Source organism: Rattus rattus, chromosome 6 (assembly GCF_011064425.1).
Source record: "Rattus rattus isolate New Zealand chromosome 6, Rrattus_CSIRO_v1, whole genome shotgun sequence".
Classification (NCBI taxonomy): Eukaryota; Metazoa; Chordata; class Mammalia; order Rodentia; family Muridae; genus Rattus; species Rattus rattus.
In genome coordinates, this window is record NC_046159.1 from 93149985 (window position 1) to 93163339 (window position 13355).

The window sequence follows — 13355 nt, forward strand, 5'->3', positions numbered from 1 at the left end:
TCTTCATTGTTTCTATTTCCATTTTTAGATCCTGGATGGTTTTGTTCAATTCCTTCACCTGTTTGGTTGTGTTTTCCTATAATTCTTTAAGGGATTTTTGTGTTTTCTCTTTAAAAGCTTCTACCTGTTTACCTGTGTTGTCCTGAATTTCTTTAAGGGAGTTATTTATGTCCTTCTTAAAGTCAACTAACATCATCATGAGATGGAATTTTAAATCAGAATCTTGCTTTTCTGGTGTGTTGGGGTATCCTGAACTTGCTGTGGTGGGAGAACTGGGTTCTGAAGATGCCAAGTGGCCTCGGTTTCTGTTGGTTATGTTATTGCACATGCCTCTCAACATCTGGTTATCTCTGGTATTAGCTGGTCTTGCTGTCTTTGACAGTGGCTTTATCCTCCTGCTCTTTCAGGTGTGTCAGCACTCCTGGGAGACCAGCTCTCTCCCACTGGAATCCAGGCACAGAGGACTGTGGCTCATGGTCAGCTCTGGGCACAGATGGAAACTGGAAGGATCCTGTCCCAGAAGTCATTGTTTTTAATAGCTGAGTAGTACTCCATTGTGTACCACATTTTCTGTATCCTTTCCTCTGCTCAGGGATATCTGAGTTCTTTCCGGCTTCTGGCTATTATAAATGAGGCTTTTATGAACATAGTAGAGCATGTGTCCTTGTCATATGTTGGATCTTTTGGGTATATGCCTAGCAGTGGTATAGCTGGGTCCTCAGGTAGTATTATGTCCAATTTTCTGAGGAACAACCAGACTGATTTCCAGAGTGGTTGTATCAGCTTGCAATCCCACCAACAATGGAGGAGCGTTCCTCTTTCTCCACTTCCTTGTCAGCACGTGTTGTTACCTGAGTTTTTTATCTTAGCCATTCTGACAGGTGTAGGGTTTCTCAGGGTTGTTTTGATTTGCATTTCCCTGATGACTAATGATGTTGAACATTGCTCTAGGTGCATCTCAGTGATTTAAGATCCCTCAGTTGAGAATTCTCTGTTCAGCACTGTACCCCTTTTTTTAATAAGGTTATTTGGTTCTCTGGAATCTAACTTTTTGAGTTCTATTTATATTTTGGATATTAGCTCTCTATTGGATGTAGAGTTGGTAAAGATTTTTTTCCAATCTGTAGGTTGCCATTTCATCCTATTGACACTGTCCTTTGGCTTATAGAAACTTTGCAATTTTATGAGGTCCCATTTGTCAATTTTTGATCGTAGAGCATAAGCCACTGGGGTTCTCTTCAGGAAAATTTCCCCTGTGCCCATGTGTTCAAGGTTCTTTCCCACTTTCTCTTCTTTTTTTTTTTTTTTTAAAGATTTATTTGTTTATTTCATGTATGTGAGTATACTGTAGCTGTCTTCAGACACACCAGAAGAGGGCATCAGATCTCATTACAGATGGTTGTGAGCCACCATGTGGTTGCTGGGAATTGAACTCAGGACCTCTGGAAGAGCAGTCAGTGCTCTTAACCGCCTGAGCCATCTCTCCAGCTCCCACCCACCACCACCACCACTTTCTCTTCTATTAGATTCAGCTTGTCTGTTTTTATGTGGAAGTTCTTGGTTTACTTGAACTTAAGCTTTGTACAAGGAGATAAAAATGGGTCAATTTGCAGACTTCTACATGCTGACTGCCAGTTGAACCAGCACCATTTGTTGAGTAGAAATAACCAAACAAGACTATTTGGCAGGACTCAAAATGTAAATAATTGAGTGCAGCTGGGGAATCAACAGTCTAGTGAATAGAAAAATAGAGTATGGGTAATTCACCTAGTACTTGTGCTAAAGCTGATTAAATAAATTGTTAGGACGTTGCCTCAATTACAGGGGGTTGGAGGGAGCTGGCCAAGTTATATTAAGAACTATAGAGTTAATTTATAACTTTTAAAGCAACATAAAAAGAAAGATGTCTTTCATTTGCTCAAAGAGCAAAGAATCTTCATTAACTGATCTGTGCACCTTGCACAGTCCATACATGTTAATGCAGAACTGTGTATTTTTCTGTGAGAACTTTATGTTCACAGAAAAACAACCAAAAAGAGCCCTGACAAGAACCACCCTCAAAGATGCTAAAACGCAGAGGCATATTTTTCCAACATCCTGCCTGATACTACCTCAGACTGCCTCAAAGCTGTTTCCTCAAAAGAATTGCTACCAGGACAACGTCAAAGCAGCCAACTCAAATTGTCCACCATCACAGACTGTTCCAGTCAGGACTTGATTTAACCTTTAATTTTTACAGCATTTGGAGACTGGACAACAAATGTTACAACTAGCTTTTTTAACCACGTTTCCAATCTTCTTGCACCCCTCAAAAGAAAAACTATGCACCCCAAATCAATAGGAAACAATTTTAAGGGAAAGCACCTCATTCCTGAAAAGCAAGGTAGATGGATTATGAATGTTTGTTATATCTCTAAGGTGTCTGTTTGCAAGTTGTTAAATGGTCCTGTTCATAAAGAATACAGAATATAGGAATTTAGACTTAGGGATTTCTCTCTTTCCTTCTGTTTATCCTTCATTTTTAGGGAAAGGAAAACAGGTTGAGAAGAAAATGGAGGATATAATAATAATAATAATAATAATAATAATAATAATAGGAAAAAGGAGTAGATTATTGAATATACTCTTAAACCAAAGAACATTTTACAGTTAATAATGTTACATTGATATATACCTTTTTATACTGATGTAAAAATTAAGGTTATTTTTGTTACAATATACTATGTATATGTTTTCAATTCTAATTTGAGGTTTGTACCCAGATGATTCTTAATAATGTAATGTGAAGTTCTAGTCCTTTTAAAAGTTGCTATTACAAATTGTTCAAGATAAACAAGAAATGCAATAGTCAGTCAAACTCACTGTCATGCTAGGTATTAGTCTAGTTGATTACAATATATGCTTCTTAGGTTAAACAAATAGTAAATAGCTAAAAATAAAGTTTTTCTACTCAGCTATGCTATGGATAGATGGTCTTCAAAAAACCCCAGAGACATGAAAAATATAGTATTTTATCAACTTAAGCCTGTTTTGGACAATGAAACAGGTCTACTCTTGGCAGCATCCTATTACTACCTCAAAGATGATGAGGAGCATCAGAAAACCTCTATACAGAATTGTTTCAAATGTGGCAAGCTGTCACATTTGAAGCTGCCCTTGCTTCAACTACAGACAGAAATGCTGTCCAAAAAGGAGAAACATGGACACAGAGAAGCCAACTGCCAAGCTGTGCAAGGATAAGGTGGAATCATAATTTCTGATTCATAGAAAAATCTGTCACATTCTAGGCTAGAAGGCTGAAAATGAATGTTCTAAAGTTTTAGCTTGCCTGTACTTCCTGCATATCAGGTAATATTTATTCCTTCTCACATCTCTGATGGGGTTGAAGACTAGATAGTTATAGTTTCAAAATTAAGCTAAAGTTGTTTAGGATTTAAGACACTTTTAGGTCTAAACATGTTTTCAAGTTGATAATATAAACTGTGATAAAAATGATTTAGGTATGAAATTCTGAACTCACCAAGATAGGATAATATAATATTTTATTCACATTGCCAAATACTTATGAACTGGACTTTGTGAATGTAAATCTTACCTAGTAGTTTCATAATTGTTCTTATTGTATGTTGTTTATTATTGCAAGAGAAAGAGCCATTTCATTTAGGAAAAAAAAGGGGAAGTGTTGGGGGTTGGTCTGGTGCTACTATTTATTCAAATACTAAATACTGGCTCTCAAGATCTGGTTGCCTCAGATGAGCATATTCTCATGTTCATCAAATGATGCTATGTAATCTTCATCTTTTTCTTTGACTGGTTAATGTGGCTAACAGCCAATTACTGGAGAGAACAGATGCAGGTGGGGTTTCATTCACTGAGCTGGGGGTTGGGGTGGCTGATAGAGAACACAAGGAGAGAGGAGGAAGGAGGAAGGGGATGGAGAGAATAGAAGGTTCCTATTAGACCTGATGGACTAGGAGCATGTGGCTGGTAAAGTGTAAGTTAGAATAGCTCACAATGTGCCCAATCTAGGCTTACAACTTATACATAAAATACCAGGATTTTGTGTCTTTTATATGGGATAGCTAGAATAATTCACTTACAAATGCTCTTAACCACTGAGCAATCTCTCCTATCTCATTGTATTGTTTTTTCATACACCTGTTACATTGCTCTCTTTTTGAGACAGGTTCTCACCATGCTGATCTGGTCAGAACCATGTAGACCATGGTGCTGGCCTTTAATTCAGAGATGAAGCTGAGATTAAAGGTGTACACCGCCACACTGGGTTTCTTGTACTTTTCCTATAGAAGCCTGATCTTGCTCAGGAAGACCATGTTCCTAGCCTAATTCTGACAACTTTTTTCTTTCACTGAATACTCAATTCCCCAGTCACCCTTTTAGCTAGCACTGTCTGTTCATGTGTGTTGCATTTCTTATCAGTGTGATGTAGGGAAGCTTTTGAGGAACTTTTACTTTCTTAATACCCCACAAAAAAGCAGACTAATTCATCTTCCTTCCCTTTGTCTTGAATTCACATATACTTCTTTAAACTACAACATCTATCTTGCAACCATAAGGTGACATGCATGGGAATAAGCCAATATACAAAATGAAAAGGGAATCAATAATCAGCAAACATATCATATACTAAAATGGGAAAGGCAGAACAGGACCTAGAACCTGTATTCTGCGAAGGATCAGTTTAGTTTGGAAGTCTTCTAGTCCTCAATGGATTAAGCTGGCAACAAATCCCTATGTGGACAACTCTTAAGTTTTCTGTAAAAGTAAATGTTTCATCAGTGCAAGAGGAACAATGAGTCAAATCAAATGCACAGATGTCTTTCAAGACTTTGCTTATATTACAGTCATTGTGGTGCTTTGAATAAGAATTGTCCCTATCGGCTCATATGTTAGAATACTTGGTCCCCAGTTGGTGGAACTATTTGGGAAGAATTATGAGGTGTGCTCTTATCAGTGCGCAGAAACTGCATGTTTTAATAGTAGTAAAATGATTTTGGGGATAGAAACAGTCAAGTACTGAAGGAGAGATGAAATTCTGAATTAAAATGAGGACTACATAAAATTTTTGTGTTCATGTGTGTCTTAAGTTTTAGTGCTATCAAGAGACACTATGATCAAGGTGGCTTTTATAAAAGAAAGTATCAAATTGGGGACTTGCTTACAGTGTCAGAGGATTACTCATGATTTTCATAGTGAGAAGCATGTGGGCACTTTGTTGGAATAGTAGCTGAGACCTTTTATATCCTGAACCTCAGGCAGAAGGGAGAGAGACTGGGCTTGGTGTAGGTATTTAAAACTTCAAAGCCCATCCCCATTTCCTCCAACAAGGCCATACCTACTCTAATAAGGGCACATCTCCTAATCCTTCTCAAACACTTCCAATAACTCAAACATATGACCACAATGTATATGAGTGTGTGGGTGCATGCCCATACCATGGCATGTATGTAGTCAGAGGACAATTTGCAGAAATAGCTTTTTTCCTTTCATGTGGTTTCCAAGAATCAAACTGAGGTAGTAAACTGGCAGCAGGTGCCTTTACCCACTGAGCAATCTTGCTGGTCCTGCATTCTAACTTTTTTTTATTATTATTATTTATAATTCTACTAAGAAACTATATCCCCATTCACCATTTCATACTTTTTGACAGGGTTTCACTAAGTTGCCCAGGTTGGCTTCCTGCCCCAGCCTCCTGAGTATCTCAAATTTACAGGTCTACACTACTAGACCAGTTTCTTTTTATTTTTATAATTTATAAGGCATAAATACTGACTAATTGGACTGGGTACAATCACTCTGAATGGATGGTGGCCAAAAGTAACTTATGTAGCTGCACTGATGTTCCTTTAACCTTGGATGATCCTGTGAAACCAACATTGGTTTTTAGCTCCATCACCTGAGCTTTGGCTCCAACTTCTGTTAGGTGACTGTCTTTTTAATAAAATGTTAGGTTAGGTTAAAAAACTTAATTGAAGAACCTTAAGCCTCCAGAGAAAAAGTTATTGTTAAACTAGCCTAATAGGTATAGAAGTTACACATTGTGAAGGAAAGTAAATTAGATTTAGAAGGAGCAATCAGATATCCAAGTTTTACAAGCAGAGGGGAGGGGAGTTCGACAAACAGCTTGTGCTGTTTGCTTCACAGTACAGTTCATATAGAGTCCCTAGGAATAACAGGTGGCCCACATCATGTTTTATGTGTCCTAATATATTTCTTTGCTTCTTGGAATTTCCATGTTACTTATTTTTTCATATCAGATTTGCAGATTAGTAGTACTCTCAAAATGAAGCCAAGTAACAAGAACATGGGAAAGTGGGTTTGTTCTGGAGGGGAAGGTCATCTGTGAGAGTGACAGGGAAATTATACCAGAAGAGAGGCGGCTTTTGGTGATTTTCCTGTAATATATGTTTTAGAATGAATATATCTTTTACTATCTAAAGAGTAGTATTTTAAAATTTTAAAATGAGGACTTCAGCATCATCCTCAGCTACATAGTGAATTTGAGGTCAAGCTTGGCTACAAGACCCATGTTTATGGTTTCTACTGCTGTGCTGAAAACTGGAACCAAAAGTAACTTGGGAAGGAAAGGGTTTACTTCACTCACTTCTATATAACATTTCATCATCAAAAACTAGGGCAAGAGCTGATGCAGAGGCTATTCTGGCTTGCTCAGTCTGCCTTCTTACAGCACCCGGATCCATCTGCCAGCCTTCTAACAATGAACATTAATTAAGAAAATACCCTACAGGTTTGCTTACAGCCTGATATTAGAGAAGCATTTTCTCAATTGAAGATCCTTCTTCAAAGAAGGAGTAGTAGATAGGGAAGGTGGAAAGGAGCAGGGGAACTGGGAGGAGAGGAAACTGTGGTCAAGATGTAAAATAAAATGAAATGAAAAATGAAATAAAGAGATGAGGAATGTAAATTAAAAAAAAAAAGAGAAGATCCTTCTTCACTGAAGACTCTAATTGTGTTGACAAAATCCAGCCAAAGGAACCCATCTCAAAGAAACTAACAACAAAAGACTGATAAGCTGGTAAGATAACATGCAAACCTAATGACCAGAGTTCAATCTCTGGAACCCAAAGTGCATGTGTGCACATTCACACACAGCCACAAATGGGAAAATAGCATTTAAAAATATTACAGTCTGTAACAATGATTTTTTTTTTCCGGATAAAGACAGGGTTTCTCTATGCAGTCCTAGCTGTCTGAACTCACAGAGATCCACCTTGTCTCTGTCTCCCAAGTGCTGGGACTAAAAATATGTGCCACACCTGCTCCACAAATATAGCTTCATTGTAAACAAGTTAGTATGCACAAAGTTGAACCAGAGGCTTTTTCTCATTGTCCCTTCCCTTTCTTTCTCCAGAAGAGACATTGTTCTTCATGTATACATTTTATATTATTATAAAGTGGGATTTCTTACTTTCCAAATGCTAGAGACTGACCTTAGGATTTTGTACGTGCTAGGCAAATGCTTTAACAGTGTTATGCTCCCTGTCCCTTCATATAGCTTTATAACTTATCTTTTCCAGTTCATAGCACATCTTGGAGATCTCTATCAGTACAGATAAATTTACCTGAGATTTAATTAAAAAACTTAAAATAAATGTAACCCCATTCACTTGTTATCATCCATTTTAATAATGGCATAACACTTAGCAAGAGTATAAATTATATATGTATGCACTACTTCATATAACTACAACCTGAATGATGAAGCCATTTTGTATGTACTACAAACAATCAGTTGTAAATTAATGACTATCCTTGTCTTTATATGCATGTATAAGAACTTTTGTGAAGGTTCCTAGAAATGGAGAATCTTAGCCAGAGTGTAAACATAGTGCTGGCAAATGCTGTCTTCCTAAAATCCTTTGTCACTTTAAACTTCATACATGGTTGAGTCCTGTTTCTTTAGAAACTGTGGGAAATATCTTTTTAAATAATCTGAAAAAAGAAAATTAAAACAAGAATGTTAACTAGGGACCAAATGAATAAATCTTATTGAAAAATTTCTGCTAGTTCATGAATACACCATTTCTTTTGACTGTGAATGCAGAGAGTCTTAGGTAACCAGGCTGGCCTTAAACTTGCTAGGTAATAGAGGCTGACCTTAAACTCTGGATTTTCTTGCCTCCATCCTCTAATTGTGGGGATTAAAAATGTGTTACTATAACCTAGCTTAATTTTTTAATACTTGTTTGGTATGTATGTGTGTAGGTGTATGTTGTCACACTGTACATGTAACCAGAGGACAATTTGTAAGAATTTCTTTCAAACTCCTATCATGTGTGTTCTGGGGAACTCATGATTTCAGGCTTACATGCATGTACTTTCACGAGCTTTCTTGATCGCCCTAATTTATATTTTTTAAAGACAGGGTCTCACTATGTAGTCTTGGATGGCCTAGATCTCTGGAACAATGTGGAACAGGTTGGTTTCCAACTCACAGAAATCCACTGCTTCTGCCTCCTGTGTGCTGAGATTAACAATGTATACCACCACATTCAGCCAATCTAGATATTCAGTAGTTTATTGAAGCTTGGATAGGGGAAGCAGGAGAGACTGGAAAATTAGTTAAAAGTATTGTTTAAAGCTAGTTTCCTCTACACAGCAAATTAGAGGCATGTCCTGGGCTACACAAACATATATAAAAATATTGAGTCATTGACGCAATTTCTTTAAGTACACTTATTGTGTTTGCACGCCACCCTGCAAGTATAGCAATCAGAGAACTTCCAAGAATCTGTGCTGTTCTATCCTTCCACCATATATATATATTTTTGTTTGGGAGACAGGGGCTCTTTGTCCTAGAAATCCCTATGTGGACCAGGCTGGCTTTGACCTGGAATGCATAGAGATCTGCCTACCTCTGGTTCCTAAGTGCTAGGATTAAAGGTACCACCCACTATGCCTGGGCTCATACGGATTCTGAGGCTTCAACTCAGGTTGTTAGGTCAACAGTTAGAATCTAGCCAGCCTGATAATTCTTTTAAGATCATCCCAGGCTAATCTTTGTATGAAAAACTTCCAAAGTACAACATCCAGTGCAACATTCAAATTTCAATAAGTAGCTGAAGGGAGCCATGGTTTTATGATGGTGCTAGCCTGAGAAAATATCAAAAGACTTCAAAGCAGGAAATAGTAGTGCCAGTACACTGGATGCTGAAGTGTAAAAATCTCAAGTTTAAGACCTGCCTGGTAGATATAATGTACTAAGTTGCTGTTTTGACATTCTTTTTGGAAATCTCTACATAAAAATATTCTCTCTATAGGCAATTTTCATAGCAAATTTGTTATTGGTGTCAAAATATTCAATTCTCAGCTGGTAACATTTTACTGTTGGGTCTCTTTTCATTACTCATATCCCTTTAGTTTTTCCCATCTATTTTGCATTATATCCACCCAGAACACACAAAACATTCTTTAATTTCTCCCACCTTACTGCTGACATTACCTACAGTCTATTATTAAGGAGGTAGGAGGGCCGAATGGGTCCAAGAATTGAAGGCTAGTCAGTATAATGTAGTAAAAATAAAGGAGAAGGGGGTTGGGGCTCAAGAGCCATCTTTTCAATGATTTCTTTCCTGATCAAGCTGTTACTTGGTTTCTATGTTTTATTTTTTCCATCTCAAAGCATAGGAAACAAATTCCACTCTTGGATTGAAAGGAAGTTCTGTTCTACTAAAGCCTTAACTTTGTATTTTACCTTCATAATTACCTTCAGCAAACAGAGGGCATAACAGGTGTCAGTGGAGCAGCAGCTTCAGAGCTCAGTTCTCCTATTAGGTTTTAACCCTTAAACCACTGTGAATCTCTGACTCTTAACAGGCCAAGATGACTTCCACCAGTGTCTTGAAAAATCTTGGTGACTCGTATCCTTTCATCTATTTTACATGGTTTTCTACTTCATCTATGTCCCCTTAGAAGCTAGCATACACACACACACACACACACACACACACACACACACACACACACACACACACACACACACACGGCTGGTGTTCTTTACATACATTAAAAACAAAACACCAAAAAAACCAAACCAAACCAAACCAAACCAAACCAAACACCATCCTCTCACTGAAGTGATTGCAAAAGTTTGTAGGACATGCCTGTATAGTATTTTCTTTAGAAATCGTCAGGTGTTTTTTCCTTCCAGCAAAGTCTAAATTTTTTTTTAAATTTTCCTTGCCTTCATAAACACTGTTGCAAGATACCAAATCTTCCCTACATAATCAACTAATTTGCAAAGTCCAGTTATTCCCTTTTTTTCTGCCCATCACTATAACCTAAACTATCTTTTGTAGTTGGTTAATGTCACCACAGAATTAAGGCAATGATGATTCACTAGTCTTACTATTCATTCAGTCTTACTATTCCAACCTAGTCTTTACATTTTAGTTCTGTTCACTCTTTTAAATAACAGTTCTCAGCTCCAATTACATTTTCTATGTAGACTGTGCATGTCTATTTGAAGTACTTTTGTTGCCCCATCCATTCTAGGTCTTATGCTTTTTCTGGAGCTGGCTAAAATGTCCTTTTCTAAAAACAGTTTTGTTTAAATATTTAACAACATTTCTTGCTTCTAAACACCTAACAATTTTCACTACAATTCTTGGATTTCTTTAGAAGCTCCATCTATATACAGATGGTCTCTAATGTAATTTCCTTGATTTTTCTATTAAAAATGTTATCAATATTTAAAGGACATACAAAATAGTAACACAAAGTTCAAGATAAGCAGTTACCTTGAGTCTAAATTGCTTACTGAAAAAAAGAAAAAAACAGCAAGTGTAAGTTGCTGATGTAGTTGGGTAGCATTTTACCATGATAGGTTAATATGTTAATGATTGTTAGTTTCTCGCATTATAGAGCACCCTTGAGTTAATCATATTTTGCTTTTATTTGGACATGAGTGTATTTTTCTCATCTTATAGATTTCATATATACTTCTTAGCAGTATATGAGGAACTGCATGCTGTGATGGCTATTCTTGGTTGTCAAGTTGACTACATCTGGAATTAACTAAAACCCAAGAATTAACTAAAAACTAAGGGTACACCTGTGATGGCTTTTTTCTTAATTAAATCATTTGACTTTTAATTCAGATCTTTTTAGGTGGGAAGCTGCACCTGCTTGCCCTTACTCTAGATGGCAAGCCCATTCGTTCATTGGCATTACAACCATTGTATAATGTATAATGAATTTCAGGTGTATAATGAATTCAGCTGAAGTCATCCCAGCTTATGGACTGAACTAGTGGATTTTGACTTTTCCGTTTACACACACACACAAGTATATTAGAGTGGCTTACAGGTTGTGGTCCAACTAGTCAAGCAATGACTGTCTACCAACAGAAAACCCAAGAATCTGCTAGTTGTTCAGTCTACAAGCCTGGATGTCTTTGGCTGAGGGAAACCGGAAGATATGTGCTCGAATACCAGTGAAAGAATATGTATATATTCCCTCTCTCTATATATATTCTGAATATCTATATACATATATATTCATTCTCAGTTCTCTATCCATTCAATCAGTGAAGGAATGAATACATTCATACATTCATTCAGCCTGTTCCTCTAGAGAACCATGACCAATACAGATACATAACTTCTAGAGTGTTACAAATTCTCAGTGTTAATTCTTCATTGTTGAACCTGTTTTCACAGGTCTGTTAGTTTGCCATACAGATGCATCTTATTAGAAGTAAACTTGAAATATCATTATTCACTTCATTGCCAGATAACTGAAACCAGGGTGTGTGTGGGGGTGCTGTGTATTGTATAAGAAGCACATTTCTAATCCTCGAGGAGGGGAAAGGTTGACTTTCAAGATAGTCTAGCCATTGAAAAATGTTGCAAACTTCCTTACACTTTGCTGAGACAACAGGGACTGAGCTATCTGCTCTCAAAAGTTGTTAATAAACAACTTGAAACCTTGATAAGTGCTGAGAACCATAAACATAGATTGGAAGGCCTTTCAGAGAAATCTGGTCGCTTTTTCTTACGCTGTCAGGGCATTAGGCACTAGTTTTGCTAACCAAAGCCTCCAAGGTGCCAAAAGGAACCGCACTAACTTTCTCTGCCTACTGGTCCTCTCCATGTGGAGCGCGGCCCGCCCCGCATTGAGTCCCCCGTGGGGCCCGCCACGCGCCTTTCTGTCCGTGTCGCCAACAAGAGTGTTGGATTCCGGGCCCAGAATGGCACGCCAGGGGAAGAGGGCGGTTAAGACCGTTACCAACCCGAGTTTTGAATTATTTCAAACTTGGCTCTGGCGCCCGCCCTTCTCTTCCCCTCCCCCTCCCGAGAACTACTCAAGAGCCCATTCCCGCCAAGAGCTGGCCCGCCCCCCGGCCGGTTCCCGCCATCCCGACCTCCCCGCCTCCTGCCCATAGCGGGCTTCGGGTCCCGCCAAGTGCCCGGTCTCCGCCTGTCTGTCCATGGCTTTCCTGAGAGGGTACCGCACGTTGGCAAAAGAACAAAGACAGAGACTGTGGAGCTTCCACCCGGCTAGCCGCGTTCCTCAGAACAAGCCCTGTCACTCGCGCACGCGCTGGCGCCGGCGAGCCTCCCTGTCCCTGGGCTGGGGCTCGCTTGGAAGGCTCACAGCTCGTCGGGCCCTCTGATTGGACAGGCGCCCTCTCGCATCCTCCAATCGGGGCGGCGCTTGATAGTGCTGGGGGGGCCAAATAAAAGCGATGACGATTGGGCTGCTGCGTTTGGCGCTCGGTCCGGTCGCGTCCGACACCCAGTGGGACATCGAAGGCAGTGGAGTCCCGGCGGCGGTGGCGGTGGCGGCGGCGCGTTGGGGCGGCGCGCGGGAGAAGCGCGGGCTGGCGCGCGGGACGAAGGTAATGCATGCCGTCAGCCGCCGGTGGTCGGCAGTCAGGGATCTGGAACGCGCCCCGGGGCTGCGGCGGCGACCGCGGGACCTCCGCGCGAGTGCCTGGCCAGTCTCAGGCATCGCCCAGCGGGTCTCACTCGAGCGCTGCTTTTGTAGGCGCGGAGGGAGGGCTAGGAGACAGCTTTCCGAGGGGTCATGAGGTGCGGGCAGGTCCACGAGGTCCCACGAGTGGACTGTGGATTCCGGCAGATGTGGGCGAGCGGGGACCGGTGGTGGGGGCTTCTGTCCCGGAGCCTGTTCCCGCCGGGCCGGGGCTGGGGGCGTTCCTGTGGCCGATCCGGGCCGGCAGCTCTAAGCCTCAAGTCTCCTTTGTGTGGCTGGGAGCGCCCGGGTAAGACGGGACGTACCACAAGTTGGTGGGACCGAGTCGAGAGTCTGCACTCAGACAAAGGACAGACTGTGTCTCGGGAGGGGAGGGG

General features: G+C 40.0%; 1 protein-coding gene across 8 annotated transcripts in view; it reads left to right on the forward strand.

Annotated features, from left to right (window-relative positions):
- Positions 1–12747: 12747 nt before the first annotated feature.
- The window catches only part of Ezh2 (enhancer of zeste 2 polycomb repressive complex 2 subunit), a 62644-nt gene continuing 62036 nt past the window's right edge, over positions 12748–13355 (forward strand). For 3 of the 8 annotated variants that reach the window (XM_032906638.1, XM_032906644.1, XM_032906642.1), the window contains exon 1: positions 12867–12883. The gene's annotated coding sequence lies outside the window, so the exon portion shown is untranslated. Of the gene's footprint in view, positions 12884–13355 lie in introns of all 8 variants that reach the window. The other 5 variants (XM_032906639.1, XM_032906643.1, XM_032906645.1 and 2 more) reach the window with 3 other exon arrangements.